Source organism: Marmota monax, unplaced genomic scaffold, assembly GCF_021218885.2.
Source record: "Marmota monax isolate L192 unplaced genomic scaffold, Marmota_monax_Labrador192_F-V1.1 WCK01_AAM20220418_F8-fsc00056, whole genome shotgun sequence".
Taxonomy (NCBI): Eukaryota; Metazoa; Chordata; class Mammalia; order Rodentia; family Sciuridae; genus Marmota; species Marmota monax.
Genome location: NW_026695212.1, coordinates 9,910,980 through 9,931,058, shown reverse-complemented (window position 1 = coordinate 9,931,058; position 20,079 = coordinate 9,910,980). Strand labels below are relative to the sequence as shown.

The 20,079-nt window shown below is 35.0% G+C and overlaps 1 pseudogene; it reads right to left on the bottom strand.

The window, feature by feature from the left end:
• Positions 1–17,584: 17,584 nt before the first annotated feature.
• On the bottom strand, positions 17,585–18,388 carry LOC124083973 (small ribosomal subunit protein uS2-like; annotated as a pseudogene).
• Positions 18,389–20,079: the final 1,691 nt, after the last annotated feature.

The following is a 20,079-nucleotide window of genomic DNA, read 5'->3' as shown; positions in this document are numbered from 1 at the left end:
TATTGTTCTGTAGTATATTTTGAAGTCTGGTATCGCTATACCGCCTGATTCACACTTCCTGCTTAGCATTGTTTTTGCTATTCTGGGTCTTTTATTTTTCCATATGAATTTCATGATTGCTTTCTCTATTTCTACAAGAAATGCCGTTGGGATTTTGATTGGCATTGCATTAAAACTATAGAGAACTTTTGGTAATATCGCCATTTTGATGATGTTAGTTCTGCCTATCCATGAACAGGGTATATTTTTCCATCTTCTAAGATCTTCTTCTATTTCTCTCTTTAGGGTTCTGTAGTTTTCATTGTATAAGTCTTTCACCCCTTTTGTTAGGTTGATTCCCAAGTATTTTATTTTTTTTGAAGATATTGTGAATGGAGTGGTTGTCCTCATTTCCATTTCAGAGGATTTGTCGCTGATATACAGGAATGCCTTTGATTTATACGTGTTGATTTTATATCCTGCCACTTTGCTGAATTCATTTATTAGCTCTAATAGTTTCTTTGTACACCCTTTTGGGTCTGCTAGGTATAGAATCATGTCATCTGCAAATAGTGATAATTTAAGTTCTTCTTTTGCTATTTTTATGCCTTTAATTTCTTTCGTCTGTCTAATTGCTCTGGCCAGTGTTTCGAGAACTATGTTGAACAGAAGTGGTGAGAGAGGGCATCCCTGTCTTGTTCCAGATTTTAGAGGGAATGCCTTCAATTTTTCTCCATTCAGAATGATGCTAGCCTGAGGCTTAGCATAGATTGCTTTTACAATATTGAGGTATGTTCCTGTTATCCCTAGTTTTTCTAGAGTTTTGAACATAAAGGGATGCTGTACTTTGTCGAATGCTTTTTCCGCATCTATTGAGATGATCATATGGTTCTTATTTTTAAGTCTATTGATGTGGTGAATAACATTTATTGATTTCCGTATATTGAACCAGCCTTGCATCCCAGGGATGAATCCTACTTGATCATGGTGCACAATTTTTTTGATATGTTTTTGTATCCGATTCGCCAGAATTGTATTGAGGATTTTTGCATCTAGGTTCATTAGAGATAATGGTCTCTAGTTTTCTTTCTTTGAAGTGTCTTTGTCTGGTTTAGGTATCAGGGTGATGTTGGCCTCGTAGAATGAATTTGGAAGTTCTCCCTCTTTTTCTATTTCCTGAAGTAGCTTAAAAAGTATTGGTATTAGTTCCTGTTTAAAGGTTTTGTAAAACTCTGCTGTATACCCATCCGGTCCTGGGCTTTTCTTAGTTGGTAGTCTTTTGATGGTTTCTTCTATTTCCTCAATTGATATTGGTCTGTTTAGGTTGTCTATATCCTCCTGACTCAATCTGGGCAGATCATATGACTTAAGAAATTTATCTATGCCTTCACTATCTTCTAATGTATTGGAGTATAAGGATTCAAAATAATTTTTGATTATCTTCTGTATTTCTGAAGTGTCTGTTGTGATATTGCCTTTTTCATCCCGTATGTTAGTAATCTGAGTTCTCTCTCTTCTTCTCTTTGCTAGCATGGCTAAGGGTCTGTCGATTTTGTTTATTTTTTCAAAGAACCAACTTTTAGTTTTGTCAATTTTTTCAATTGTTTCTTTTGTTTCGATTTCATTAATTTCAGCTCTGATTTTAATTATTTCTTGCCTTCTACTTCTTTTGCTGTTGTTTTGCTCTTCTTTTTCAAGGATTTTCAGATGAAGTATGAGATCATTTATTTGTTGTTTTTTTTCTTTTTTTAAGGAATTAACTCCACGCAATGAATTTTCCTCTTAGAACTGCTTTCAATGTGTCCCATAGATTCCGATATGTTGTGTCTGTGTTTTCATTTATCTCTAAGAATTTTTTAATTTCCTCCTTGATGTCTTCTATAACCCATTGATCATTCAGTAACCTATTGTTCATTCTCCAAGTGATGTATGCTGTTTCCTTCCTTCTTTTATCGTTGATTTTCAGTTTCAGTCCATTATGATCAGATAAGATGCATGGTATTATCTCTACTCCTTTATATTGTCTAAGAGTTGCCCTGTGACATAATATGTGATCTATTTTTGAGAAGGATCCATGTGCTGCTGAGAAAAAAGTGTAACTGCTTGATGTTGGGTAGTATATTCTATATATGTCAACTAAGTATAGGTTATTAATTGTGTTATTGAGTTCTATAGTTTCCTTATTCAACTTTTGTTTGGAAGATCTGTCCATTGGTGAGAGAGGTGTGTTGAAGTCTCCCATGATTATTGTATGGTGGTCTATTAGACTCTTGAACTTGAGAAGAGTTTGTTTGATGAACATAGCTGCACCATTGTTTGGGGCATATATATTTATGATTGTTATGTCTTGTTGGTGTATGATTACCTTGAGCAGTATGTAGTGTCCCTCTTTATCCCTTTTGATTAACTTGGGCTTGAAATCTATTTTATTTGATATGAGTATGGACACACCTGCTTGTTTCCGAAGTCCATATGAGTGATATGATTTTTCCCAACCTTTCACCTTCAGCCTATGTATGTCTTTTCCTATCAAATTCATCTCCTGTAGGCAGCATATTGTTGGGTCTTGTTTTGTGATCCATTCTACTAGCCTGTGTCTCTTAATTGGTGAGTTTAAGCCATTAACATTTAGGGTTATTATTGAGATATGGGTTGTTCTTCCAGCCATATTTGTTTATTTATGTTACTAAAAATGGTTTGTTTTCCTCTTTGATTATCCCCCCCCCCTTTACTGTCCTACCTCCCACTGTTGGTTTTCATTGTTATTTTCCATTTCCTCTTCCTGTAATGTTTTGCCAAGGATGTTTTGAAGAGATGGTTTTCTAGCTGCAAATTCTTTTAACTTTTGTTTATCATGGAAGGTTTTAATTTCATCTTCCATCCTGAAGCTTAATTTCGCTGGAAACACAATTCTTGGTTGGAACCCATTTTCTTTCAGTGTTTGAAATATGTTATTCCAGGATCTTCTAGCTTTCAGAGTCTGTGTTGAAAGATCAGCTGTTATCCTGATTGGCCTACCCCTAAATGTAATCTGCTTCCTTTCTCTTGTAGCTTTTAAAATTCTCTCCTTATTCTGTATGTTGGGCATCTTCATTATAATGTGTCTAGGTGTGGGTCTCTTATGATTTTGCACATTCGGCGTCCTGTAGGCTTCTAGGATTTGGGATTCTGTCTCATTCTTCAAGTCTGGGAAGTTTTCTCATATTATTTCATTGAATAGATTGCTCATTCCTTTGGTTTGAAACTCTGTCCCTTCCTGTATCCCAATGACTCTTAAATTTGGTCTCTTGGTGTTATCCCATATTTCTTGGATGTTCTGCTCATGGTTTCTTAACCGTCTTGCTGAGCTGTCTATGTTCTTTTCAAGTTGAAATACTTTGTCTTCATTGTCTGATGTTCTATCTTCTAAGTGTTCTACTCTGCTGGTAGTACTCTCAATTGAGTTTTTAAGTTGGTTTATTGCTTCCTGCATTTCTAGGACTTCTGTTTGTTTGTTTTTTATAACCTCTATTTCCCTGTATAGTTGATCTTTTGCTTCTTGGATTTGTTTATGTAATTCATTGTTGAAGTGATCTTTCATTGTCTGATTTTGCTGTCTGTTGTCTTCCTTGAGACTCCAGATCATCTGAAGCATGTATATCCTGAATTCTTTATCTGACATTCCATCTGCTGCAGCTATTACGTCTTCTAATGTTGAGTTGACCTGCATTGCTTGTGGTCCTTTCTTTCCTTGTCTCTTCATACTGTTCACGTTCCTTTCTACTTGGTAAAACTGTTGTGCTATTGAATTTTCCCCCTATATATTTATATTGGTCTTGTATAGTTGCAAAGTCTCCCTCGCAGGCGCGGGCGGCGGCTCTGCCCTTCCTCCAATTGGGGCAATGTGCCTACCACGCCAGCAGGCCGCTGGGCCTGCTCTGCCAGTCAGTAGCAGGTCCGCCTACCTTGTAGGCGCGGGCGGCGGCTCTCTCCCTCTGCGGGCCGCTAGGCTTGTTCTGTTGGTGGTCGCAGTTCTGCCTACTTTGCAGGCGCAGGCAGCGGCACTGCCCCTCTGCAGGCCTCTGGGGCTGTTCTGCCGGTGGGTCGCAGGTCCGCCTACCTTGCAAGCGCGGGGCGGGGGCCGGCTCTACCCTTCCTCAGGCCACTGGGCCTGTTCTGTCTGTCGGTTGCTGGTCTGGCCTGTTCTGTTGGTGGTCACAGTTACGTCTACCTTGCCGGCGCAGGGGGAGGGGCCTCTCAGCAGGCCGCTGCTCCTCTTCTGCCGGTGGGTCGCAGGCCCGCCTACCTTGCAGGAGTGATTGGAAGCTCTGCCCTTCCGCAGGCCACTGGGCCTTTTCTGTCGGTGGTCACAGTTCCGCCTACTTGGCAGGTGCTGGGGGTGGGGGGCGGCTCTGCCCCTCAGCAGGCCGCTGGGCCTGTTCTGTGGATGGTCACAGTTCTCTTTCTTTCTTTAACAGGGATTAAATTCAGTGTCACTCGACCACTGAGCCACATCTACAGCTCTATGTTTTGTATTATATTTATAGACAGGGTCTCACTCAGTTGCTTGGCACCTCAACATTGCTGAGGCTGACTTTGAACTCGTGTTCCTCCTTCCTCCACTTCCTGAGCCGCTGAGATTACAGACATGAGCCACTGCACCTGACTTGTTTTTACTTCTGAACAGAACTGCTATTGCCAAAATAAGTATAATAGTTTTTTTATGTACTAATTTCGACACCATTATAAGTAGTTTCTTACTACTTACAATGAAGTATCATTGTGTATTTTTACCTGTTTTCCATACTTTCCTTTCTTAATAGCTAGTCTTCTGTTTGGATTCTTCTTTTCCTCCCTTCTCAATGACATCAATGAGAATTACACATAGTGCATTCCTGAGTTATGGTGCAAATAGGTTCTCAGTTTTAAACCACTGGCCTCCAGGAATTATTGACATCAGCCACATATTATCCGTAATTTAGAATCTGTGTAGATTTGCAAAAAGAATGAGGAAACTCTACGAGGATTTTAGAGAATCTCATCATATGATGAGAGGGAGCAACCATAAAAAGATGGAGTAACCATAAAAAGATGCTTAACTATTGTAAATTTAATAAACACATGGATGATTTTTAATAAACTGAAAACAGACAAACAGAGACCTCTTCTAAATGGAGATAATAAGATAAGTTGCTTAATTCTATCTTACATAGCGATTATTGGGAATAATACAAGGGACACATTTCAAATATTCAAAGAAAAAAGAGAAATATAATCACGGAAACTCATTTGTGATAGAGATAATGTTAATTTTTAACAAATAAAACACGAAGAGATCATTGATAGGGAGTACAAATAAGAATTTTTGATTTGAGTTTGCTGATTGGTGCATAGAAAGGGATCAAAATGTATTTCTGATTTTTCTTTTAATAATACAGAATAGAAATTTCATAGTTTCTCTCTTAAGAAAATAAGCAAAACGAAAGTCGGGCATGGTGGTGCTCACCTGTAATCCCAGCGGCTAGTGGAGGTGAAACAGGAGCATCATGATTCCAAAGGCAGCCTCATTAAAATTTGAAGTGCTAAGCTACTCAGTGAGATCCTGTGTCTAAAATAAAAATACAAAATAGGTCAATAGGTCTGGGGATGTGTCTCAGTGGTCAAGTGCCCCTGAATTCAATCCCCAGTACCCAAAACAGTACACACATATACACACACACACACACACACACACACGTGTGTGTGTATGACAAAAAATAAAGAAAATTAGCCAAATGATCTATGATTGATTGTAAAATACCCTTCTCCTCCTGAATGTGTGTCAATTGCAATGTGTATTTTCAACTTCTTCCATCAACAAAAAATTGAGAAAATTTTCCATACTTTAAATCTGGGCTTGACTTTGACTTACTTTGGTCAGTAGTGTGTGGCAGGAAAAATAAAATACAATTATACCAGCTTTGAATACTTTCATTCTTGTTCTTAGAATCCTACTGAGCTACAAGGTAGAGAAGTTCCTGCAGGATGGTAACAATTATAAGTTTCTTTGGTTCTGCTGCTCCAGTCTACAGCCAACCAAAACCCAGAAACAGAAATTCCTGGGTAAATGGAAGAAGACTGAAGACTCATCAGTGAACCTGAGATCAGATTAACTGGTCAGCTGAGTCTAGGCAAACTGCTAACCTCTGCACAAAGGGTGTATTAAAAAAATAGTTATAGTTTGGAGCCATTAAGTCAGCCAAAAATTTAATTCAAAATAAAATGATGATAAGTCATTTGATAAGCATAAATGTAAAAGATAAAATGCTTTATTTTAATGAATATTTGTTGAATACTTAATTCTTATCTTAGACACTGGAATAAAACAAATGTAAATCCTGTTCTTATGAAGCTTACATTCCAGAGAGATGATACCCAGTAAACAAAGAGAGCAGTATTTATAATATGTCAGAAGTTGATAAATGAAAAGGCCACATCTAAACTAGAAATGTGAATTACAATTATTATTTGGCACATGGGAAGGAGAGATGGTTTTAGTTCAGATGGTATTTTGAAATTGAGAGAGAGGCAAAATGGATCCTCATCCAAAATGTCTTTAGATATCATGACTAGAGGCACCCCACATGTCAAGAGAATAAGACAGAGGGGAGAGAGAGGTGCACATAAGAAGATTTGGCTAATTTGATGGAGGCAGAAAAAGTAGGATTAAGTATTTCTAGTTTTTAAAGAGTGGGTTTGGAAAAAAGTTTTCATGTATAAGCTGGAGAATTGCAAGTTTAGAAGTTCTCCCACAGTGTCCAAAGGAGGAGGCATGCTTGGATGGGATTTCTTGTCAGCTTGTGGAACCAAAGAGAAATGGAAGTAAAGATTTAAAAAGAAGTCAATAATCAAATATGAAAACATGGAGTGAGATTCTTTATTGCAATCGGGGAACACTTTACTGATAATGTCAACCTTACTGATAATGTCAGCTTACTGATAATGTAACAAAACTTAGATGATGTGGGATATGATATAATCAATAATTATCTGATCTTTGTCCCAAGCTTTTGGCATAGAACTTCTAAAATTTCTGGAATTTCCCAAGTGATAGAACCATATCTATTAGACTAATGAGGTCCATTATGAGTAATGGACCCTTAGGTAGTTTTAGGATGGAGGTGGGCAGGCGTGGGCTAGCCTCCAGAAAGACCACATTGTGGTTAGAGGTTTAGGACTTCGGCCACCTTAAAGGATATAGGCTGGAGAATGAATTCAATCACATGGCTGATGCTTTCATCAATTATACCTGCATAATGAAGCCTCAAAAAAACTCTGAACTTTGAAGTTCAATAGAATTTCCAGGTTGGTGAACTTGTGGAAGTGCTGGGAAAGTGGTGTACCCTGATGCCACAAGAGGACAGCATGGCATGGAAGCTCTGCAGCCAGAACCCTCTTAGACCTCATCTTATTAGTATACTTTCCTGAGGTATGTGAACTTTCCTACTAAATTATTAAACCCAAAATGGGAGAGTCATAGATATCCCGAAGTGTATTGCTAGTTGATCAGAAATACAGCTAGTGTCTGAAGTAAGGACAGTTTTATGGAAGACTGAACCTTTAACTTTAGGTTTTGATCCTAATGCTAGGTAGTTAGCACAAGGACTGTATTACATCCAAATGGTGTTACATCAAGTGGGTTTTTACCAGATTGTGAGCATATAGCCCTGTATAGGAGAAAGGAAAGAGTTTCCCAAGCAAAGTGAGTAAGAATGTCTTAGCAACTAGGTCACTGTGGCTAAAGAGGGGTGAAGTAAGTTGATGAGTAGTGCATAGATTAGACAGGTAGCAGGGTGAAAAGAACATGCTGGACTTGTGGGCCAGTGCAAAGGTTTTACCTTTTACTCTGAGTGATGCTTGAGAGTTTTAACTAGAGAAAGAATATATCCCTAATGAAATTCCAAAGGATTACTGTCTTTATTTTGTTTTTGATAGTTTTAAAGGTAGACACAGGGACAGCTTTCTTTTCTTCTTTTTCCTCTTTCCTTTTAGAAGAGTTATGCATTAGGAAGCTCTTACAATAACATGATTGGTAATAGTGACTTGGCCAAGGGTTAATTAATTTGGCAAGAAGATTTAAATCACAGATACATTTTTAAAGATAGAGGGGGAAAAGAAGGTTTTCTGTTGGGGCAAATATTGAATGGAGTTAAAGATAAAGAATATTTGTCTTTTCTCATTGAGAATCTGTCAGAGCTTTTCTTTCAGAAAAGGCCTGAGAGATCCAGAGACCATCCTGGGTCACCAGGATATCCCCAGCCTGGGCTATGCAGGCACTCAAGTGTCAGTCATCTGATCTACATTCATAAAATGAGTCCATTTGCTTATTCTCAAGACCCAAATTTAACAATAAAATTACATACCAGTCACCTCTCCTGAAAATGTGTATCCATATAAGGAATTATTTAAACTCTCAAAGCTCTTCTCCTACCCCCAGGGATATATTATAAAATTAATTTACTGCAAGAGTTTTAATTAGAAAAATAGTGTCACTTTATTTTTGGATTCGGCTTTGTATTTCAGTAGCGTTATTATTGAAAACAAGTGCACAGTAAAAAAAAAGTTATTTCACTATAGACATGATTTTTTGTAAACATTTGGTGACATTTAACATATGCAGTCTATATCTTAAGGAAACTATCTTTCTGAGGTTAAATATTAATATTTTATTTTATCACTATAATATTTAAAAATATTTAGGTAAATATTCAATGAAAAAATACAAAGTACTTCTAGATCATAAATACCATTTAAATTTAACCTTTATCACAAGAAGCTACACACTATTGTAAAATATTATAATTTATTTTATAAAATATCCTGATCTATTTCATATCCAGAGTTAACATATAGAAAATTGTTTTAATAGATTTTTATGTGGCAATTATTTTGGTTTCACCTTACATGCTGTTCTAATCAATATTGTGTCACCTTATTATTTTTCTGACTATGCTTCAGAATTACCAGCTATCCTGCTTAATTTTGCTTCAAATAAACACTTTTCTAATATGCTATGCCCTCCATCCCAATAAATTCACATGAATAAACACTCATGCATTCACGACCAATAAATAGAGGGGGAATCATTTGCCGTCAAATAACTTAATTCCCACTAGAATATTTCAGTGAAAAAGAAAATATGTTAATTCATCATGTCTCCTTTAATAGCTAAAAGAGTAAGAGCCAGCATAATGTGTTCTAAGCCCTATTATTTCTTAATAATTGTACTCATGTCTATTCTTTAGGAATCTTGTATGATTAAGAAGAGCATTATCAAGTAGGGATTAAAAGAATAATAATAGTTAAAGTAGAAAATTTACATGATTTACAACATGACAAGTTTTCACATAAAATTCTCATTTCTGACTTTTAATCTGCTCTAATATTGTGTTAATATTACTCTATATGAACATAATTTTGACATTCTCGTTCACCTTGCATACAAAGAAAATTGCTTCTCTCTTCTGAGAAGGTTCATAATGTACAGCTGTAGAATTTTTAGTATCTTTTTCCTTGTAGCATTTTTAAATGGAATAATAGCTTTGAGTTTCTTAGAAGAAAGTCTATAGAGGCAAAATGAGATAGGAAAAAGTTTTCAAAGTAATGAGTTTTCAGTATAAAATACAGAAAATTAGGAATCAGAATTGGGTCCACATAGCCTCCTTTAAAAAAATATTTACAGTCCCATTGTACAGATATGATAGAATAAAATTAATTATATTAGATAATAAATGAGAGTCCTTTGAATTTATAAAGTGCCACATACATGTATTGTTTATAATTCAAATCAATATTAAGAAATGTCATTCTCATGATACAATTCTCTTGGATAATTCCACAAATGCATTGTACTATGTTAGTTAAAGCACTGTTCAAGATGCCTCAGGAAATCCAAAATGAACAAAATGTCCTTTACCAAAAGCTATTCACAATAAAATGAAAAGATATCACAAACACATAGTTGAGACCATAAAGAGTAGAATTATTTAAATGACCAGTAAATGACAAAGTTCTAAATAGAAAAAGAATACAGGCAATTGATTCAGAACATAGCACAAGGGAGGATTTCATTGAAAAGATAGTTTTAGGGTGTGGTATTATATATTCCTTAATTACAATGTTAAAGTTTTGAGGAGCAAATGTGGGGAAATAAGTTAAAGTCACATAAGACCAATAAAAAGAAGATGTCTAATTATTTAAGTAATTATTTATTACTATGTATATGCCATGAAGTGTAACAGACTTAGAATGTATATTACTCAAAAGCTAATAGATCAGTTTGCCACATTTTCAAATGTTGAAAGAAGACAGAAAAACTCCTGGGTCAAACACAATACCCTGTATTATATTCATTGGCACAGCAGGGGTTCACCTTGTTATTGGTTCACACTCTCCCCGAAGGTTAATGGGAGTAATGTAGAGCCCTGAAGGCCATGCTGTACCTGCAGAAGCTTGGAATCAGAATGAGGAACCCTGGTCTTAGGAAACTCCCCATCTATCCACTTTTTGCCTCAGAGGAAGACATTCATTTTATTATCCTACGTAGTAAACACATCTGCCTTGCCTCAGAGAGAGAAACTTCTCTATTATTCTAGAATGTTTGTTGTCCAAATATCTTTGCAAATATAATCCAGAACAACAACAAAAAATGCTATCACAAGACATACAGAAATGTGAAGGACGTATGGAGAATTGTAATACAATAGTACAAACACATCATGCATGTAAACAATGAAAATATTTATTACCATAAATGGAACAATTGCATAAAAATGTTATAATACTTAATTAAACATGCATATTTGTATATTGCATTTCTAAACATCACTTGCTCATCCATTTTCCTTTAGTAACATATTTAACCCATAGCTAAATTGATTTTTGATAAATATTCTGCATAAACACTTTCCTGTTTTTTTTTAATTTTAATACTTTTTTTTAGTTTATTCTTATTTTCATCCAGTCTTTTCAGTATTGCACACAGTTCCTATGATATTTAATACTGATAACTAATTCAAGTTCAATAAAATTCAATTAGAAATGATAGTAGAATGAGATGGACATTATTATCCAAAGTACATGTATAAAGACACGAATCGGTGTGAATATATTTTGTGTACAAGCAGAGAAATGAACAATTGTGCTCTATATGTGTAATAAGAATTGTAATGCATTCTGCTGTCATATATAAATAAAAAATTAATAAAAGTATTTTAAAAATAAAATTCAAATTCAATAAAATGCGAATGTGATTTTATGTCTGTATATTTGTGTATGTGTATATGAAAGTGTGTTTTTGTGTGTGTTTGTGGTTTGGGGCATACAGCTTCAGAGAGAGGGGGCAATCATGAAAAAAGTTTTGGCTCTAGGAGAATCAGTATGTATTCCCTTTTTTTTAAATGGAAAACAGAATCATACTTTCTATAGGCAATCTGCCCTTTTGAGAAGAAAGCTATTAGATATTCTTAAAACTAAGCTTTGTTCTAGTTGTTCTCCCCACAAGTCTTGCAATTCTGAACCTTCTCTCAGGATCAATCTAAAAGATCAAAGAGAGGGCCTCAGGAAAAGAATACCCATGTCACATAGTCTCACAGAATTAACAACTCCAAATGCCCAAAGCTACTTAGGAAAATTTTTAAAGAAATTGGCTACAAATAAGAAAAACCTTCCTAGAGTGGAATTTTTTTTTTCATCTCATGCCACAGATATCCCATAGCCTGAATGGTGGTTCAATATTATTATTAGGGGCCTAGGTTCTACCCATCATTCTACACTGCTTTTCTTAATATGTATACTTTGATCTTCATGTTTACTGTCTCATGACTGAAGGATTCTTGCTGCAATGATATGTAGCATATGCTCATTTTAAGAAGGAAAAATACTGCCATATATATGAGATAATGTCATGAATTCCTGGAAAAGGGTCTAAGCTGGTACATTTCCACCAAACAAAATTGAAGAAAGAAAAATGAGAACATATATACATAAGCACCTAACAATGTCTCTCCCAAACATAGGTTTTAGGTCTAGAATAGACGCTTTTCCTTAAAAATCTAAGGGAATAAACAAAATAGCAATGATTTGAGAATGGAAGTGAACTGAATATATTATTTTGAGACCAAAGACCAAGCAAAAACTTTTAGTTGCTTTGGTCTAGAAAGAACCAAGTAGAGTTTTAAAAATTCTCATTCAGTAGCATTTGCATCCACCCTCATTCTCTGTTTTTCCCTTCTCTTAGTTAAGGCAGTCTCTCCACTTTTGCACTAAATTCCAAAATTCCATCTCTTCTATTTCAACCATTTTGTTGAGACAATCCTTTCTTTCATTATCTTCTTGCTGCTTTTGTTTTTTCTCAATAGCATAAAAACACTTTTTGAAAATTTATTTCATAAAAACAAAAAAAATCAGATATCTTTGCTGGAATCTGATCTCCAATGAAGGACTATCCTATTTTGTGCTTGAAATGAATTAACACTACTCACTATTTCTAATTCCTGTTTTCCTGATTTTCTCTCAAACTCACTTCAACCAAATTTTTATGCTTAAACGACAATGAAACTGCTTTGCAATGACACATCCAGTGATTTCCAGTTTGCTAAATCCAGGAGAAAATTATGTTAACCTCTTATCAGTAGTTGATAGAATTGATCATTTCCTTGTCCTTGAAATACATTATTTGATTCTTTTCTAGGACATAACCGTCACGCTTTCTCTCTCATTTCATTAACCACTCCATCTCATCTCTTTTCCTGTTTTTTTTTTTACTCTTCTCCCTGTGTTTTATAATAAAGGAATGGTCCATGGATCAATCTCTTGATCTTATTTTTGCTATTACACTAACTCCTATGATTGTTTTAAATGTCATCTACATGTTAACTCATCCAAAATATATACCTTCAGCCTAAATAACTCTTCACATCTAAAACTCATGTATCAAACCAATCCTCTGCTATCTCAAGCTTACAGCTAATGGATATCTCAAACTTCATAAGGGAAAACCTGGGAACTTCTGATATTCCCACATATGTTCCACAAACAGCTTTTTCTATCATAGTTGATTTAACACCTTTCTTTTGTCTTCTCAATCTATAAAAACTCGAATTCATAGCTCATTTCTATCCTCTTCTCTTCTTGAACCTTACTGATCAAAAAGTTCAATTAATTCTACCTTCAAAATATATCCAGAGTTTGATCATATATCACAGCTTTAGTGAGATACCATCATTTATCATGCCAATTACCCAAGTAGTCTCTTACTTGATTTTCTTTCAATGCAGTATATATACATGATAAATACTGTTCAACCACAGAGAATGAAATCCTGTCATTTGTGCCAACATGGATAAAACTGGAGGTTATTTTGTTAAGTGAAATAAGCCTAGCTCAGAAAGACAAGTATTGAATGATCACACTCCTATGTGGAATCTAAAAGTTGATCTAATAGAAGTTGAGAGTAGAATGGTGGCTAATAGTATCTGGGGAGAGTAGAAGGGAAGGAAAAATGGGGAATATTTGGTCAACAGGTACTATGACGGTTAATCTGGATTGCCAACTTGTTTGGATTTGGAGATCCCTATGTTTGAGAGACATCTGGGGTTGTCAATGAGGGTGTTTCCAGAGATGATTTTCATGTGAGATAGTAAACTGAGAGGGGCAGCTGTCTGGATTACTACTCTGATGGCCTGAGCACATAAGTCCCTTTTCCAAAGTAGACTATGATCAGTAATTCTCCAGGGAGTTCTCAGGCCTTTAATCTGTATCATTGGTCCCTCCACTTCTGAGGCTCCAGCTTTTTTGCACTGAGAAGTTACTGGTTCTTCCTGCCCTCCAGTCTACAGATAGCTATTGTGAGACTACTCAGCTTCTGATTTTATAAGCTGATCTAAAAAAATACCCTTTTATAAAAAAAATTTTAAAAAGTAAAATAAAAAAAAAATCTGTATGTATGTATACTGATTCTGTTCTTCTAGAAAACCCTGACTTAAAAATGCATGCTATTTCTGTGCAAATGCACAAATACACATATGCATTTATGCTAATGTTCAAGTATTCAATTACATATGTGTATCTGTATATGTGAATGCAGAAGTAGATGAAATATGATATGTAGGACCTCTAAACTGAATACATACCTCAAACTAAGAAAAAAATGCAAACTATGGATGCTGTGATATGGATAATATTTTAATCCCCTTTCCCAATTAAACTACCTGGGTCTTTTCAGTTATTTTAAAACAAATTAGTGCTCCATTAAAAATAAAACTTACCAGGAGCAGTGACTCATGCCTGTAATCCCAGTAGCTCAGGAGGCTGAGGCAAGAGGATCTCAAATTCAAAGGCTGCCTCCACAATTTATCAAGTCCCTGTCTCAAAATAAAAAAAAAAAAAGAACTGAGGATTTAGCAAAGGGATTAAACCTCTGAGTTTAATCTCTGGTAAAAAAAAAATTAAATTAAAAAAAAATTAGAAAACCCTAATATAACTACCATGTTACAGTTAAGCGTAAGAAGTCCTGGTGCTATTGCACAATAGGAATCCTACAGATGACAATAATGTTTTGTAGATTTTAAAAAGCTATAAGTAATGATTTTTAATTTTTCTTAATGAAATTTAATTTTTTAAAAATTTTCAGACATGGTTGTGCTAAGTTGCTTAGGGATTCTTTCAATGTGGTATATATACATGATAAATACTGTTCAGTCACTTCTATTTATAAGAAAACAAGAAATCATTTGTATTCATAGAAGTTTCTGAGGATGGCTTCAAATTTATAATCCTCCTGTCTCAGCCTCCTGAGTCACAGTAATTACAGGCATGCACCACAGTGACTGGATTTTGAATATTTTTAATCTTAAAGAAATTATAATTGTTTGAGGAGATAGATGTGTTGAACCTTAATTAAATTAAACAAATAAAATGTATATATGTATCAAAATATTGCATATGCTGAATTAATATGTAAAAATTTTGTTTTATATATTTGTTAAAAATAAATATAACTCAAATTCTGAAAATTATTGTTATCTTTCAATGTTCAACACAAAAAAATTTGCCCTTCATCTCCTCTAATTTCCCTCCTTACTCCTGCTATGGTCACACTGGTCTCCTGGCTATGATTTGAATTTTCCAGGTATATCCTTGACTTAAGAACATTTGACTAGCTATTTCATTTGCTTTAAACTTGTTTTCTTCAGTTGTTGCAAAAGGAATTATCTCCCTTTCTTGCTTGTTTAAATTCTACCTTCTCCCTAAAGTTCATCCTATTATATTTTAAACTGCAACTGACTACCATCCCAATCTTAGTACTTTCAGCTTTGATCCTCCTCTCTCTCTCTCCCTCCCTCTCTCTACATCTCTCTGCTTTGCTCTTTCCTTTGCATAGCACCTATCACCCTCTACTTACTATGATGTCATTTACTATTTGCCATGTTTTTTATGAATACTCTTACTCCTCATGAATAGAAGTTCCAAATAGTCCCACTGTTTACTATCATGTCTTTAGTATCCAGACATTTTCTAGACACTCCGAAATGTCTAGCTGTAAACAACAATAAATTTGGAACCTGAAGTCCAATGGTGCTCAGTAATGATCTGAGTTGCAGTCTAAGCTCTGGAATTAGTTATCTGTAAAAAAACAAGAAATCATTTGTATTCATAGAAATTGGTCTCTTTCCTGTGAGGCGAAACTTAGGGGTTTTAAGCTCTAGAGTCAGATTATCTAGGTCTCAGTACAGAGAAATCTGTCACTCTATGTCTTGGTATCCTTATTTGAAAAAAAGGATAAAAATAACAGTTCTTGCCAGATGAGATTATCATAGAGGTAGAGTTGTCAGAATTTAGCATTGATACACAGTAAGACACCATCTAGGCTATACACAGTGGTAGTAATTAGCAACATGTGGCTTTTTTAGTTTAAATTAATTAACATTAAGTAAAGTAAAACATTTTCAATCCCTCGGGCACAAAAACAGCCACAATTCAAGAGCTTAATAACCATGCAAAACTAGTGGCTACTGTAATGGAAAGAGCAAATATACACAACTTCTGTCATCACTGAAAGTTCTATTGGATGATGCTGGTGTCCAAGATGAAACAGGTTTCTTTTAACTCTAAAGTTCTCTATGGCAATGAACTTCACTGCTTTGGATCAATGCAATTTGCTTTATAGTTGTAAATAAATACCTACTTTCCTCTATTCATGCAAAAGCTATAGGAGGTAAATGTATAAACCCATTACAGAACAATCATGTAAAACTCTAAAGTACAATAGAATGATCTTAGAGTGTCCATTTATTTCTTTAAATAAGTTTAGTATGGCTAAACTTGTCTTTTATCAGATCTTAGAAGAAAAGCTTGACTTACTTCCCTTTAGTTATGATGTTAACTGTGGGTTTTTCATAAACGCCCTTATTATGTGGAAAACTTATTTTTTATACCTAAACTGCCAACATTTCATTGAAAAGGGCATGGAAGTTTGTTGAATGCCTTGTCTGCATCAATTGATATTTTTTGTCTTTCATTCTATTAATGTGAAGTCACATTGACTGATTTGTGTTTGTTAAACTGTCCTTCCATGCAGAGGATAAATCCTACTTGATCATGACATATGATCTTTTTGATACGTTATTGAATTGGAACTGCTAATATTTTATTAAGAATTTTATATGGATATTCATCAGAGATCTTAGTCTATAGTTTTCTTCATTTGTGATATTTTGTCCAGCTTAGGTATCAAGGTGATACTGGCCTCATAAAATATATGAAGAAGTATTCTCTTCAGCTCTATTTTTGGAATAATTTAAGGAGTACTGATATTAACTTTGCTTGGAAAATAAGTATAAAGCCATCTGGGCTTGGACCTTTCTTTGTTGGGAGATTTTAAATTACAACTTTAATCTCTTATTATTTGTATGTTCAGGCTTTCTATTTCTTCCTCATACATTTTTTTTGGAATTTATCCCTTTCCTCTAGCTTATCAAAATTGTTGGCAAGTAATTGTTCAAATAGCCTTAATTATACCTTTTATTTCTGAAGAATCTGTTGATGCCCATTCTTCCCGCATCTATTTAAGGGAGTACTGGAGGTACTATCAAGAGCAATAACAAGTAAAATGGTACATAAATTGAAAGAAAGAGGTAGAATTGTTTATATTTGCAAGTGACATAATCCTATATGTAGAAAAACCACAAAGACTTTAACCATTCCTCAAAAAACACCATCAGATCTAATAAATAAAGTTGCAAAAAATAAAACTGACATATAACAATCCATTGTATATTTTAAATCTTTTGTTTTGAAATTTTAAATTTTTCTTAGTGCATTATAGTTATATATAATAGTAGGGTTCATTTTGACATAATCACACATGCATGGAATATGGTTTACTCCCCTTCAGTCCCCATTATTTCCTCTTTCCCTCCCTTTCAACTTCCCCCTGCTTTTCTTTCTCTACTGGTCTTCCATTTATTTTTTTTTTTTCACTTATTTTTATTTTTCAGAAACTGGTGTTTATTTTCTGTAATCTTATTTTCATTTTGCTTAAGTGTCTTCAGAAGAACAGCTCAAGATCACTAGAGGTTGTTTTTACCTACTCAGTGGCCTGAGCAGTGGGAGTTGCAGACCAGTCCTCATTCACCAACTGGGCCCTCCCATCTTCTGTAGGGAACTGCTGGATCAGCTCAGAGGGCACCTGCCCTCCTGCAGACCAGTCTCAACCTCAGCCTCAGCAGCAATGAACTCAGGAGTTGCAGCAGACCATTCACCCCCAAAATTCCTCCTTAGCCACAGCTTTTTTCCATCAGCTTCTTTTCTTCCTTTTCATTGTCTTCAGGGTCTCTGTGGAAGTAGACATCAGGCATGATCTCCAATGTGTCTTCACAGGAAATGGTGTCACACATGGACAGAACTTCTCAGGCCAGCATCCACCATATCATAGAGTGAGCTCCCTTGTGGTTGCACTGAATAGCAATGTCCACATAGTGTAAAGGGAAATCTATTACACACAACAGTGGTAGGCAGGTTGACATAAACTTAATTCCCTAAGAGGCTGATGGTCAGCCCTGGAATTAGTAACCACCAGAAGATGTGGCTCCCGAGAGGCTGCCTTGATCTGGTTAGTGAAGGTTTCAGGACCTTCTGTGGCAGCAGCAAACTTCAGCACAGCCTTCTGGTCAGTGTTCCTGCAGGACACCACACTGATATCAGCAGGGTTGAAACAAGTGGCAACAATAGCACAAGCTTCCAGCAAAATCTTCTCCTGGGGTCTTCTTCAGATTTATGATGTAGATGCCATAACTTTTCCTTCTGAAAATATATTATTCATCTGTAAATTAAGGTTGGTGACTCATAAGTGGGTTTCTGTTGAAAGAATTTTGAATTCTTCCTCCTTCATTTATAGGAAATCAGGACTCTGGACACTGGGAATCAAGAACAAAGCTGTATGAAATACACCATGGATAATTCAGAAAGGCTATTTTTTTAAAATTAGTGATTTATAGAGATACATAAAGGTGAAATTCATTGTGGTATGTTATTATATAGAGATAGCAAAATTTGGTCAATTTCATTCCACAGTCCCACCCTTTTACATGCATCCTCCTTAACCTTCAATCCCCTTCTTCTACTCCAATGACCTTCCTTTTATTTTTATGGAATCTCCCAACTTTTTTCACTTATTTTGGTCTAGCTTATAAGTGTGAGAGAAAACTTTGACTTTATGACATAGTCTGGCTTATTTCACTGAGCATGATTTCCAGTTTTATCTATTCACCAGTAAATGCCATAATTGCATTCTTCTTTATGGTTGGGTATAATTCCATTATGTATATGTACCACATTTTCTTTATCCATTCAACTGTTAATGGGTACTTGGACTGGTTCTATAACTTGGCTGTGTGAATTGCTCTTTTAAAGACATTGATATGCCTGTATAACTATAGTATGCTGATTTTAGTTCTTTGGGGAAAATACCAAGGAAAGGACATATATCAAAAGTATCATGCAAATTAAATGCAATCCCCACTAAAAGATCAAATGAAATTCTTCACAGAATGGAAAAAAAAAAACGGTCCCCAAATTCATTTGGAAGAATAAAAGACACAGAATAGCCAAAGCAATCCTGAGTGAGAGTGATGTTGGATAATAAATGCTGGTGAGGAAGTGGGTACAAAGATACTCTCATGTATTTTTGTGGGAATAAAAATGAGTACAACCACTCTAGAAAGCAGTAAGGAGAGTCACCAAAACACTAGGAATGGAACAACCATAGGAGCCAGTTAACCATGATATTTCTATACACAAATCATCAAGTGAAACAGAAAATCATCTCTTTTACGATAACGTTGAAAAAGTAAAATAAGGTTTTTAGCAATAAATTTAACCAAGGAATTGAAAGAACTGTACACTGAAAATTATAAAAGATTAATGAAAGTAATTGAAGAGGGCATGAATAAATGGAAACAATTCCAAGTTCAAGTATTGGAAGAATTAACAATGTTAAAATTTCCATACTATTTTCAGCAATGTACTAATTCAGTGTAATATCTATCAAAATCCCAAAGGCTTTCTTGACAAAAATATGAAAACAATCTGAATTTGTATGGAATAACAAAAGACCCCAAGTAGCCAAAGCAATACTGAAAGGGAAAAACAAAATTGGGGGCATGACATATTCTAATGTAAAATTATATTTCAAAGGTACATAGTCAGCTGGTACAAAAGCAGAAACATAGATTTATTTAACAGAATACAGAGCCCAGAAATAAATTCAAACATGTAGAGTCAACCACTTTTTGACAAAAGCACCAAAAACACACACGCATACATACACACATACACAATAGGGAAAGAATTGGTCTCTTCAATAAATGGCACTAAGAAAATTGGATTTCTGTATATAAAAGAATAAAGTTGAACTCTAATTTTATGCCATACATAAAAATCAACTCAAAATGGATAAAAGACTTGATGACATAAAATTCTTAGAAGAAAACACAGGCAGAAGCCTCCTTGACATTGGACTTGGCAATAATTTCTTGGATATCACATCAAAAGCTCAGGCTACTAAATCAAAAATAAATAAAA